The 13,924-nt window shown below is 36.0% G+C and overlaps 1 protein-coding gene across 1 annotated transcript in view; it reads left to right on the top strand.

Moving 5' to 3' along the window:
- Positions 1 to 13,924, top strand: part of ERCC2 (ERCC excision repair 2, TFIIH core complex helicase subunit) — a 2,230,202-nt gene that overhangs the window by 1,199,910 nt on the left and 1,016,368 nt on the right. The window lies entirely within an intron of this gene.

Below are 13,924 nucleotides of genomic sequence, written 5' to 3'. Positions count from 1 at the left end.
AGTCTTGGGGAAAGTTGACCCGGGCCTAAACAATAGACACAGGAAGAATGGCCATCAGAGTTGGAAATCTTCCGACTGCAATCCTGGCACTGCTTAAAACCAGTAGTGCCTTTTGTTTTCTCTGCCATGTTGACAGATCACCCAAAAAAAAAAGGTGTTGACAGCTAAATACATTCACAGACTACCAACAGTGATAGGCAAAGTTACCTAAGGAGGTAAAAAGAGAGGGAAAGATACTGCCAGCAATGGTATTGGAAGTTACCGACTGGAAAGAAACACACTCACTCAACAGAAAAATGGGTAGAAAGGATAAGGAATTAAGGAATATATATGTATGTGTGTGTGTGTGTGTGTGTGTGTGTATGTGTATGTATGTGTATATATATATATATATATATATGTGTGTGTGTGTGTGTGTAAGAAAAAAAAGAAAGTTATACTAAGCTTAAATATACAGTAAAATTTTGCTTAGCTGTGAGAAGAAATGGCTGACGCATCTTGCAACAAGAGCGACAAATGAGATCTGAGGTAATATGGAGAAGAGTATTGTGAGTAAAGTCGTAGCTAGAGAGTTTTTGGCTGGTGAGAGCTATGTAATGGCCAGGCCAAAGGTAAGGGTTAAATGAATGTTGACAACATCAGATCAACATTTTATCCAGTATTTCTTACAGGTACGTATATATATATCTATCTATCTATATATATATATATATATATATATATATATATACACACGTGTGTATGTGTATATATATATATATATATATATATATATATATATATATATATATACACATATGTGTATATATATATATATATATATATATATATATATATACACACACACACACATGAAGAACTCTGTATATTTTCTTTTGAAATGGTAGGAAAGAAACATTATATTAGAATCTGTTCTGTGTGAGGGAAATACCACTGACAGTAAACAACTTTCATTCATGTTTCACTGAGAAAGAAGTCTATATAAGAGGTTAAAACCAACCTGCTCCCTGCTATTTAAGAACCTATGCTGCAACACTTCCTGTTGTTTCATTTTTTGCTATAACTATTTGGTACACTCTCTCTCTCTCTCCTTTTTTCTATTTTTTTTCCTTTGTATGTCTATGTTAGCAGTGGAGGGGAGAAGAGAAGAATAACTGACAGGTTTCAAAGTGAAACCCCAATGTTAAAACACATAAATTGTCTTCACTACTGTATTTCTCCTCTCTTAACCCCCTCTCCAACGAATAAACTGGTACCAAACATCCCAGGTAAGACTATATAAGAAAGAAAAATTAAAAAATAGGAAAAAAAAAAGAAAACTTAATACACACTGCAGACAACCCACCCTTTTATCACTATATTAGTAAAGAAGCATTCATAAACAGCATAACAGTCCATGTCTTTGAGGAAGCATATCCAAATCTCATATATACTGCACCTCACATGTTCCTATCAACCATGACATGAGAATTAAGAGTTAAAAGTTAAAAACACCAAAAACATTTAGTCCATTCACTTATTTAATGTACTATGAGCAACTTGCTATTATGCAATGTTATCATGAGCTGTCACTTTAGGATTTATGTGTGCACATATATGAAGAAAGGAAACCATGATTGTAAAGAAAGATGGTTATTAGTTAAGAGTTGATTTCTTAGTACTTATTAAGCTAAGGCTTATATTTAATATGGAAAATAAAATAAATGTAGAATATGAGTTTAGCAATACATATAGGAAAAGAAAAAGTGATGTTTATTTACCTCGTAGAAAAGTGAAGCCTTGTTTCCTTCCTTTCATCTATAGCTCCAGTAACTGTTAGTAAATTTTGTCACGAAAAAAGAATGCTGTTATTAAAGCAGTAACATCAGTGCTATACTAAAGCTGAGAGTCATTTGTCCTTTAGTTTCTTTTTCTTCTCCTTGGATTTCCAGGTGTTTACTTCTGCTTGTCTCTACAAAGTACTATTGGTTCACTCCATATCTTCAGTTTGGTCTAAATTTTTTGTTTGTTTTTAAAAATGACAGTGCAGAGTCTGGGTCTTCAAAGTGTCTAATTTTATCTGGAAGGAATATTTTGAGCATGGTAGGAAGGAGCAAATGACTGTCTTTTCTTAAGTTCTTTTATAAGAGGCAAAAAAAAAAATTTCCTTTTGGTCACCACAGCAATCTTATTAGCTTGTAATCCCATTTAATAGCAGATTTGAACCAGACAGTTTTTAGTACTGTCTCTTTGTCTTGAGATGAGAAGAACTTGACAATGACTGAGCTTGGTGAAGAGTTAGTTTTTGATGAAGTAAATACTAGAGACCTGTGTGCTCTTTCTATACCATACAACGTAACTTCAGAAAAATTCAGAGTCTTAGGAAGCCAGGCATTAAGAAAGTTTACCATATTTTCTCCTCCTATTTTTTCAGGCAGTCCAAAAATACAAATGTTATTCCTCCTGGATCTGTTTTCCAAGTTATCAGTTTTGTTTAATAATAAGATATTCTGTTGCAGTAGAACTTCAGTGTTGTTTTCATCTTTGGATACTCTGCCTTCTATGTTATTAAGGGCATCTTCCATTCCAGATATCTGAGTTTTGTTTATGTATTTATTTATATCTCGTATATCTGTTTGGTACATTTTCTTCTTTAAAGCTGTCAAGTTTATCTATTATATCCATTTTTGAAGAACGTTCTTGTAGGTTAGAAAGACATATTGGAGTTATATCGTTAAAGGCAAGTCCTGAGAGATTGTCTTTGAATGACTCTTTTCTCAGCTACTGGTACAGAACTTTCAAATGAATAATTTCACAGGAAAAAAATCAAATATTTAGAATTTTTTTTTAGATAATATTCTTTTATGTAGTATCAGGTAACTGATTTGTTCAAAAACTTAGTTTAGGACATACCTCTCAACCTAGAAACATCAAAAATCTGGACAAGGCCCATGAAAAATAGGTACAAACCTGTATGCTGATTAACATAATATTTGCATACATAATTATGTAACCCCACCCACTGCAATGGGTTGTGGGATACCAACTTTCAAACACAAACTGAAGAACAGACAACCAAATTATGGTACCAGAGTCCCCGTGCAGCCATTCCAATGTCCCATTACCTGTCTGTTTTGCCCCATTTACCATAAACACTAATGTGTGCATAGTTCAAACAATGGGAAACAGCTTTATTGATAATACATGCACTCTTGTTTTGTTCAGCTGTGCATATGAAATAGGAAGTCCCGGTTGCAAACTCCGACAGTCCATGCTTTTATTGCTGACTATATCTGTGCGCCAGTATTAGCGCAGTATTAAACTGTTGGCATTCAGACTCTGAAACCTGACTGTTCCTTATATTTCCTTAAAAATAAGCTTCTCTTTTTTTGACATATTTCCTCCTACAAAAAAAAATGCTCATGTAATATACACACAGATATATATATATATATATATATATATATATATATATATATATATATATACATACACACATACATACATATATTAGGACTTCCTGAACCACTTGAAGCTGCATAGGTGTACCTGGTCTTCTCCTTTCATCATCCTGTACTACAGGTAGCTGCAGTAGCCTTAGAAAGGATTCATTTTCATGTAAACAGGGTTTTCTAGTGTCTGCAGGCACTTACCTAAAACAATTGGCAAGCAGGATCATTCAGAGTATCGCTGTGAGCATATTGTATGCTGGCAGTAGATTTTTGTTTTTTCTCCTTGTCTATATACTAATACCATACCAGAGGAAGTACATTTGGCCCAATGGAAAGTTTTAGATCTCTCAAAATTTTCCTAAAGAGTTAACTTGTATACCCTTACATTTTTGTTTCAGAATTTTAATTTGTCCTAATAAATTCCCATCCATAACCTTTGTTTGCAAATAAGTGTAACTGCACTAACTGAAACCCATAAACTTTAATTTCCCTTTCAGTAAAATGTTTTTATTTGTCTCCTAATTAAATTCCCTATATATTTTATGTAATGTTTAAATAATTCCAACTTTGTAAAAATGGTGTTCAGTTAAACCTTATGTTTCCTCCAAAATACTTTTGTAGCCTCCCTTAACTTGTCTGTGGTATCCTTTCTTGTCAAACGAATATGGTCCAGTATCCTGCAAGGGTGGGAAAAGCAAACCCATGTCCTTAGTTTCCAGCATTACATATCTATGATCAGAAAGAGCAAGAGTCACATAGGTCTGTACCAGTGATGATGTCAAATAAATACTTGCAAAAATACAGTCTAGACTGCTGATTACATTAATGAGGGAGCAAAATAAGTGGTCTTTTGCAGTAGTAGTGTGAAAAACCTGCCAAGAATCACATAAACATTAGGTCAGATTTTAACTCCTGCAGTGCCCTTGTATTGTTAGGTATACAAACTTTACTCTATCCAGAATGGGGTCCAGAGCTACAGTAAAATCACCCACTAATGTAAGAGGTAACAATGTTAGCCCCATTTCTAACAAATATTCATAGAAATTATAAAGGGATGTGCTGTCGTTATATGTGGAGATTTGAAAATTACTTGAGAAGAGGGGGTTACCATTTAATTTTTTTTAAACACCTTTATTGATTGATCACTTGTGACAGGCAAATTTCCATTTATATAAAAGCAATCTACCATTTACCTTAACCCACATAGCTATTATCTGTCTACCTGCTGTGTCTGATTTCATGCTGTCCTGAAGCCATGTAATGTTTCTGACAAGTAAGATAGCCACTCCCCTTTTAGCCAAGTCTGTCTCATGGCAGCTACCCAGCTATTCCATTGTTTACTTAAATTACCAGAATTCGGCTTCTTTCATTTTATCTCCTGGAGAAAAACTACATGTGCATTTTCTTGTTTAAAATTCTTATGCTAGCAACCAATTTACGCCCTGAATTCAGTCCTCCCACGTTCCATGGCATGCATCTAAATCCAATAGGTGCCACACTACCATTTTTCCCCATACATGGTAGGATTAATAATTGATTTGTACCATTAGCAATACTCATAATGTTTAAGGTATTGCTGTTGCTGCATTTAAAGATGGCTCAGAAAGAGGTTGAGGATACCTCAACATTCAAACTCATCATGCATCTAGGATATTATGCCCTGTAATAGTGTACATATATAACCTTTGAAATGTTAACTAGCATACATACCTTAACCTTGTTGTAAGTGTAAATATTCACATAGACCATGTCCCATCAGATAATCGAGACTTAAGCTTAATGTTCTTTGTACAGCCTTATTGAAGACAGCCTTTCACATTAATCATCACTGCCCTCCTAATCAAATTCTTGCTCATGACCCCCTCGTCCATTCAGAGTCCATTTGGAGTAATTCAGAAAGTTTAAACATTTATACTATGTCATAGCCGTTACATTCCTGAATGAAAGGCATCAGATGATGATCTGAGGAATAAGATCTCCATGCATGTCCATAAAATGGTATGCTTACAAAAAAACATGTAACACTGTGCTAACAAAGAAAACAAAACACAGACACACACACGCACGCACACACTTCACATGATAATATTCAGTTTCCTACCAGAATCATATGCTGCCTCTCGCAAGTGCAGATAGAGCCAAAGAATCCAAAGCTAAAAAAAATAACCCACTCGCAGAATCCAAAGCTAAAACGAAATAAACCGTTTGCAGATTTGGAGAATCCAAAGCTAAAAACAGAATCCAAGCTCAAATTCCAAAGCTAAAATGTGACCTGTTCGCACTCGCAGATTAGAATCCAAGCTAAATGTTTGAATAACCCACTTGCACTCGCAGATCACTGGGAATGAATTCCAGCCGGAAATGTGCATTTGGAGCCCTTGAGCTGAATTCCGACAGGCTGGTAGCCCTGACGGAGCTGACGTCATCACACACGTGATGACGTCAGCTCAAAATAAAAAAACGAGGAAAAATTAAAAATAAAATAAAAGCTAAAGCTGGGAAAAAATCGGAAATAGAGGGGTGCCACTCGGGAATCGTGGCACCCCAGTATTTGGACCCCAAAGCTCGGTAAAAACCGAGTTATTCGGTACGGTTGGGAGGTATGGTTTAGGATATTTTCGTGTCAGAAATAGAGTAGCAGAGCAAGAAAACTGTGCTGCTAGCCTGAAAGCATCCTGGCCACACCCCAACTTTTCAGTTTTGAAGGATAAACTTCTAGTAAAAAAAATACACCTTTATGTTCATGTATTATTTTATTAATCAAAACTTTCTTTAGCCATTACTTATTGCTTCTAATACTTAAAGTGCAAACATTATTACAGATGCAGTGTAGCATTATTGTTATGAAATACAATTCTGTTGCACTTTTATAAATGGTTTAATACAAAAATGGACACTGCAACTTTAGACTCATTTCTGATGTTATTTAGCAAGGTTGTATTTCTTAGTGTAAACTGACTCTTTACTGTTGTTGTATTATGTAAGTATGGGAAAGCTTTCTTGACACTACATGGTTACTAGTTAAAGTGAATGTTTAAGCATTCACAAACAGCTTAGTTGTGTGTGTGTTAAGGCTGCAGCAAAAAGGGCTGTTAGGATACCAGAAATTGGGGATTCAGAGACACATTAGCCACAACAAGGAAAGAACTCATTATTAGCTAATTTGTATGTCTCTGACTGAGACTATTATTTATAATTGCCTGGTGTCTATTGTTCTACCCCTGTACATCTTTTGTGCTACAAAACCTGTTTTACGTGCTACAAAACCTGTTTTATTAACTTTTGAAATGACTTGGGGGTAGCATTTAAATTTCCCTGGTGGCTAGTGTGCACCCCATTATTGCAGGATTTGCTTATTGTGAAGGGGAGTTTAGGAGGATGGCAGCCACCCCCCCCCCCATGTTCTTGCTCACGCCTGTACACACAAACACACACACGCCCACACATGCACACCCACACACACACACACACACACACAGTCTCACTGTGCATCTGGCACACCCCCTCAGCCAGCCGCAACTCTCTCTCACACACACACACACACACACACACACACACACACACACACACACACACCCTGTCTGCTGAACTCCTCAGCAGTTACCTGTACTTCAGTCTCATCCATGAAAACAATGACCGTGTTAACATGAGTGGTGGTAGTGATTTGTGCAGCTGAGCAGTTCTGTGAAGTGCACCTAACTTATTACTGTATGACTATGACCATCTCCCCAAATGCCTCCCTTACATTTACTGTATCCCAGAAATACAGCCCACCATGGTGGTGTACCTCTTTGAGGTGAAGCAATGCAGTAAGGCCATCTCTGAATTAGAAAAGGTCCACTAGCAGTAGAGAGGACTTGCCTCTAGTGTAACATTTCAGAATCCCAGGAATTATTACTGATTCAGTTTAGTATTGCTGTTGTGAAATACAAAGAGTTTCTATACATTTACAAAACTTTGAGATTCTTTATTTGTGCTAATGGATTTACCTCATACTTTTTAGAGTGTTCAAATGGTGAATAGCAGCTTTAGACTAATTATATTATTTAACTAGCTAGCATTTCTAACAGATTATCTAGCAGACTACTTATCGCTCAACTGTCATATATTTATGAGAAAACTTCTTAATTATTGTATGACCTGTCGCTTGTAATACTGAATATTTAAATGTTGTTACTGTGAAAAGTAAGAGTTTATTGTTGCACTTTTATTAATCTTGTTAGTGTAGAAATGTTTATTGCAGTTAGCTGACATATGAGTTACACAATCATCTATTTAGAATGATAATTTTGCACAGTTAGCAAATGCTGAACTTTTTGGAGATCTAAAATGTTAAGCTTATGTCATTTTAATTTTACATGGTTAAATGATGATATTTTAAACTCCACTATTTTTAATTGTTTTGAATTTTTGTAATGGGAGTTAAAAAAAACGACTTATGCCAACTTGTTTACAGGTGAGGAGGGTTCTAAGTGTATGCTTTTTTTGCCAAAAAGGGGAATCCTTAGCTCAGAGGTGTTTGTGTGTGTGTGTGTGTGTGTGTGTGTGTGTGTGTGTGTGTGCGTGCGTGTGTAATTCAAGTTGTGGTTGGAACACTAGTAAGAAGTCTTTAAGTTAACTAAAAATATGAAAACTTGTTTTCATTTCTTGGACTACATGGGGTATTTCAAATCCTGTTAAAAGGAAAAAAAGATGTTTAGTAGACATGAGAGCATGTTGTCAATTTGTTTTTAAAATACAAGACAAATATGAAAGAACAACATAAAGACCATCATCAGAAGAAGTTAAAATGGGAAGGTACGAGAAGTAATTAATACATTTAGAAAGGAATATTTGATTTAGGAAGAATTTGGCTATAGTCAGAGGTAAGGCTGTCTGAAGAAGTTAGGGGAGATCATATAATATGGTAAGATGAAGGGGTGTTAATGTGAAGTTGGAAACATGCAGTAGACAAAGATGACTACATTTTTCAGGAATCATTTCAAGATTAAATCTAAAAAAAAAAAGAAAGAAATGTTGTAAATCAGATCAGTGGATGGAACTGCAACTTAAACCTAAACTTCTGTCTAGATTGAAAGTTTGGTAAGCAAGAATATTGTAAAAAAAAACTTTGGAAGTACTCACATAGAGATCTTTAAGTCAGAATGAGTAGCTATATTGAAGGGTAGACATAGCCAGTCCAAGCAGTTTACACTTGCAGAATACAGTCTAGTAGGCATTCTTTATTAAAGGTAGTTTAAGGGGCTTGGTCTTTGATACCTATCGAAAAGATAGAGCCATTTCAGTTCATATCATTGTTCAGTATGTGATAAATTTTAACTCATTTAATGAAATAACTATTGAAGGGTGATTTGTTTACAGATGAGTACATGATGAGAAAGAAACTGTTTTGAGGATTTTTTCAAACAATGTAAAGAATAGACGGGTAAGGATGTTGAAAATACAGGTCTGATTTTGTGAGATGTTATCAAAGGCAGCAGTGTGACCAAAATAGCCTCTAAGGAAATTCAAAAGGGAATAAAGTAAAAGAACTAGAGCTTCAATTACAAAAGGTGCAGTGAAAGTTAAAGGAAAACAACACTTGACTGACAATACATTACACAAATAGTACACAAATAGATGGTTGACAGTGACAGATGTAGAAGAAATTGCTTTAACTAAAAATTATTGATGGATATAGACAAGAGGATTCCAAATATTGAGCACAGCAGTAATCGAAAAAGTGTACAGTATTATAGGTTGGGTCTAAAACTGGTAAGATGTTCACAGAACAAGCAATTAAACAAGAATTCAGAAATGGTGTGACAACCTTTGTAATAGTTCAAAAGCTTTGAATGTTTATTAATGGTAATATAGTACTTTAGACAGAATATGTTTAACTCAAGAAAACATTATATAAGTCCAAAAGATGTAGAATGGCAGTTAATATATAAATAAGTAAATTGAATAGGCCAGTTGGCTTTCCTACCACATTCTATAATTGGAGAGACCAACAGTTGTATGACTCGTTAGCTAAAGTGTTTAATATGATTAGAGAAAAAAATCAGTGACAATTTCAGAGAAAAAAGATGGAAATAATTCTTCCTAAAGATGAAAACAACACTGGTGATGCATCAAAACTGTAGGGTGATTTTGTTGTTAAATACAGATATCAAAATACTTGCAAAAGTATTGGCTTGGAGACTAGACACACTATTACTTAAACTGATTCAAAAAGTAAAATTTGCATTTTTATGTCACAGACAGATCATAAACAATTGGTGGCCTCTAACTTTATTTTGGAAAATAGGAACTGATGATTCTTAAGCAAGCATTTTATTTTATATCAGAATGACATTTGAAGCAGTCAACTGAAACTCATGTTTGAAGTTATTAAAAAGAGAAACTTTGATGACATGGTGAAAAGTGATATATAAAGGACAAATGATTAATTGTTAATAACTATGTAACAGATAGGATAAACTAGGTATATTAAAGGATGCAGCCAAAGTTAATCAAAACAGATTGCATTAAACAAGTTCATCTACAATCACTTCCATCACAAAAAGAAGAAACACTGAAATACAGTGGTTGCAAATGTAAAATTACTCTTAAATTTGCAATCACACATTAACGTAAACTGAACAGAATTGCTCAAAGGAGATCATTTAACAAAGTTAGCCAAGAGGAATTTGTGGAAAATGGCAGAGAAGTTTTAGAAGAACCTTCTAGCAGATCTGTTCGCTTTAAATTTCCAGTAACGTATCAAACAAATGCAAACAGCAGTAAACTACAAAAGAAAGCACAACATATATACAGATAAGAAACTCCCCTTGTTGAAATATTTAAAATAATAATGTTTACAGGGTAGGACTTTACTTCTCCCCCCACATCTCATTATGGTAGGGACTCTGCACTGACATCCTCAGAACTTACATATACTAACTCATTGACTGCAGAATCACAAAGAAATAGAAATACCTAGAATTATGCTAGTGTCATTGTGCTGTATTCAGTTAAAGGGTGATTAAATAAAGTTCACCAACAACAATATCTGAAAGTGATAAAGTTGAACCCCTGACCTTGAGTAAGGAACTAAAACATTAGTAAGGGTAGTAGACAGGGTTGTCCATTGCCACCTGCATTGTTTGTAATAGTTGTTAAATACCCATCTCTCTCACACTATAACCCCAACATATTTATCGATACTAAAACCTGGCTAAAGCCAGAAGTAACTAATAATGAAATACTCCCTCCTGGATATAACACAGTCAGGTCAGACAGACTAACAAAAAGAGGAGCTGGAGTAGCAATCATTTTTAATAATACCCTAGAAGTAATCCAACATCCTCAGACTATCCCAAAATTTAAAAATCCTGAAATTCTCATTACCCAACTCGGACTCAGTAACAGTCAATCTTCTAGTGGGACTGTATCTTCTCCCAGCAGCAATCTAGCCACAATTGAAGAAGTTCTGCAGTGGCTGTATTACAATATAAAAAAAGAGACAATAATCTTAAGTGACGTAAACATTGACTGGATACAGTGACCTCCCTGACCTAAACTTGTTTGGATTCTCACAACTGTTAAATGTAACTACCAGAAACCCACAAAACGTCTAGCAAAGAAACCACACAAGATTGGATTCTTTGAAATAAGCCCTATAATATCAATGCCACTGGAACCTTACTGGACAGTATTAGTGACTCTGTACCCACCTACATTATCAGACAGCTGCTAAACATTCAGAAGCAAGTAACATACAAACAAGTCTGTAATCTGCAGAATTTCAACCCTGAATGCTTTATAACAACTCTGAAGCAATATAACTGGAACTGCCTAAAACCATTACCGCTAGATGAAGCAGTCATTCATTTTAATCATATCTGCCTAACCTTTGTAGTAAACAGGTCCCACTCAGAAAGAAATGAGTCAAATCCATTCCAACACTGTCTAACAAAGACTGCTAAGCAACTGCTACACAGAAACCAGGATTAGAAAATATTTATAAAAAATAAAACTCCGTTAACACTACAGGATTATAGATAGCACAAAAACCTCACAAAAACAAGTACTTAATGACAAGAAAGAATATTTTACAAGTCTACAAAATACCCACCAAATAACCACAGACTGCAGTCCTTAAAGGCACTGCGCAACCACAAAAAATCCTTTAACCCCAGCCCACCACAACCTAAAAGTACTTGGGTAATATAGCAACTCAGTTCAACACCCACTTTGTAAATTCTATCTTACAGCTAACCAAACAAAACCCCACCTCACCCCCTACTATTTCACATCCCCCTACCAACAGCAAAGTATCCTTTAAATTTTATAGTGTATCCACCTCAACAGTAAAAAAAAATACCTACTAAAAATGAAACCAGCCACCTTGGCTGCCAAAAAATTATCAGCAGAATACCTCAGAATTGCAGCAGAAGCTGTAGCAATTCCATATCTCCATGCTTATCAGCAGATCCATAAGAGAAAACCATGTCCCAACATTTAGAAAACATCATATATCATACCCCTAGATACAAACCTAATCAACTACCATCCAATAGCCATTCTTCCACCTCATCCAAGATATTAGAAAAATGTATCCACATTTCCTGTGCAGGTTCGTCCACCTTGTGAAAGTGACATGACTTCACAAGCAGGAAAACGACAACTGAGATTGTGGGTGTGTGGCCATTCCTACATTCACTGGGCTGCCAACCATGCCTCCAGAAGTGAAAACCACTGCAACCTTGAGCTTCCCCACATCTAGTGTGAAAGTATACTGGATTGCAAGAAGAGGTATGTATTGGAGCGGACTCCTGCAGTTATTGGAAGAGAAGTGTTCCATCTATCATGAGCCTGACATTCTTGTGCTGCACATTGGAAGGAATGATGTCATCAGTCACCCACTCGAAAGGCTACGATTTCAAATCAGAACAGTTTTTGAACACCTGCAGTTGTGGTGGCCATGTTGTCATTTTGTGTGGTCTGACATAATTCCTAGCCAGATATGGAAAACAGCAAACAGTCAATGGGCAGCGCACAAGGCCAGACGTTTACAGAATTGGTTCGTGCATGGCTTGATGCACAGGGTCAATCTGCCATGACAGCATCACCGTAGAAGATGTTCAGATGTTCACCTTTTCAGAAGTGATGGCTTTCACCTAACTGCGGATGGCATTGTGTTCTTGACTGAGCTCCACAATGGCGTGATGACAGCTGTGCATAATATATTAGTAACATGTAGCTAGTGAGAACAAATGGAAAACAACCATGACTAAGTAGGACGACTCTGTTGTTATATTTTATGAACACCATTGTCACTACTGGCGACACAGGGAAAGAGCTGTTAGGGAACTTGTACACATGCTGAGTAACACTTCATTTTCAGATTGTAAAAGAACTGTCTGTATGCTGTGCATAGGTGCACTTAACCGTTTGATTATGAATTATGTTATGTAAATTTCGACATTTTTCTTAGTTTGGCAAATAACTGTGGTAGGGAGATGGTGAACATGCTGAGTAAGAACTGTTTGAGGAGAGTGTTACCACATACAAGAGAATATGTCAATAACCATCTTGCACATATCGCAGTTTGGTTAGAATTATGGTTATGAGAGTTATGTTTTTTTTCCTGTTGTGCTAAATAACTTTGTCAGCGAACATGTCAGCAGGGTAAGTAATGCCTCATTTGAAGTCAGTATTATTAGTTACAGGATGGGAAAAGAACTGTCTGTATGTTGGACAAATGTACATATATCACATTATGTTCAGGACTTCGGTTATGAGAGTTATGATATTGTTTTCATATTTGGTGAATTAACTTTGTCAGGGAACATGCCAGTATGCTAAGTAATAGCTCATTTTGAAGATAGTATTAGTACTTGCAAGATATAAAAAGAACTGTATCTGTGTGCCATACACATGTCCAGATATCAGTTTGGGATCATGGTTATGAGAATTGTGATATTTTTTTCATATTTTGCTAAATAGCTTTATCAGGGCACATGTCATCAGGGTAAGTAATACCTCATTTTGAAGGCAGTATTAGTAAGTACAGGATGGAAAAAGAACTGTGTCTGTATGCAGATATCATATTTTGTTTAGGACTTCGGTTATGGAAAATAAGATTTATTTCATATTTTGGTAAATAAGTTTGCTAGGGAGCATGGTGCAGCGGTTAGCATTGTTGTCTCACAGCAAGAGGTTCCCTGGTTTGATTCTCGGCTGGAGTGCCTTCTGTGCGGAGTCTGCATGTCCTCCCCATGGTCGAGTGAATTTAAAAAGACACGCAGGTAGATGCGTGCCTGTTTGTGTGGGTGTGCCTTCCTTGAAGGTTGGGCGCCGGGCTGGCAACGCGACACCATAAAAATTCACTGCCAATCATTAGCGGACCAGAGTTCCTTTGTGGACACCTCCTAACCGGGAAAAACAGAAAAGACTGTTGTTCACTTACTCAAATGCCACACCAACTGTAACTTACTCTTCTAGACTCAGCATGGCTTTCGGGTTAA

Source organism: Protopterus annectens, chromosome 1.part0, assembly GCF_019279795.1.
Source record: "Protopterus annectens isolate FY-2018-M chromosome 1.part0, PAN1.0, whole genome shotgun sequence".
Classification (NCBI taxonomy): domain Eukaryota; kingdom Metazoa; phylum Chordata; order Ceratodontiformes; family Protopteridae; genus Protopterus; species Protopterus annectens.
This window is presented reverse-complemented; position numbering and strand designations above follow the sequence as displayed.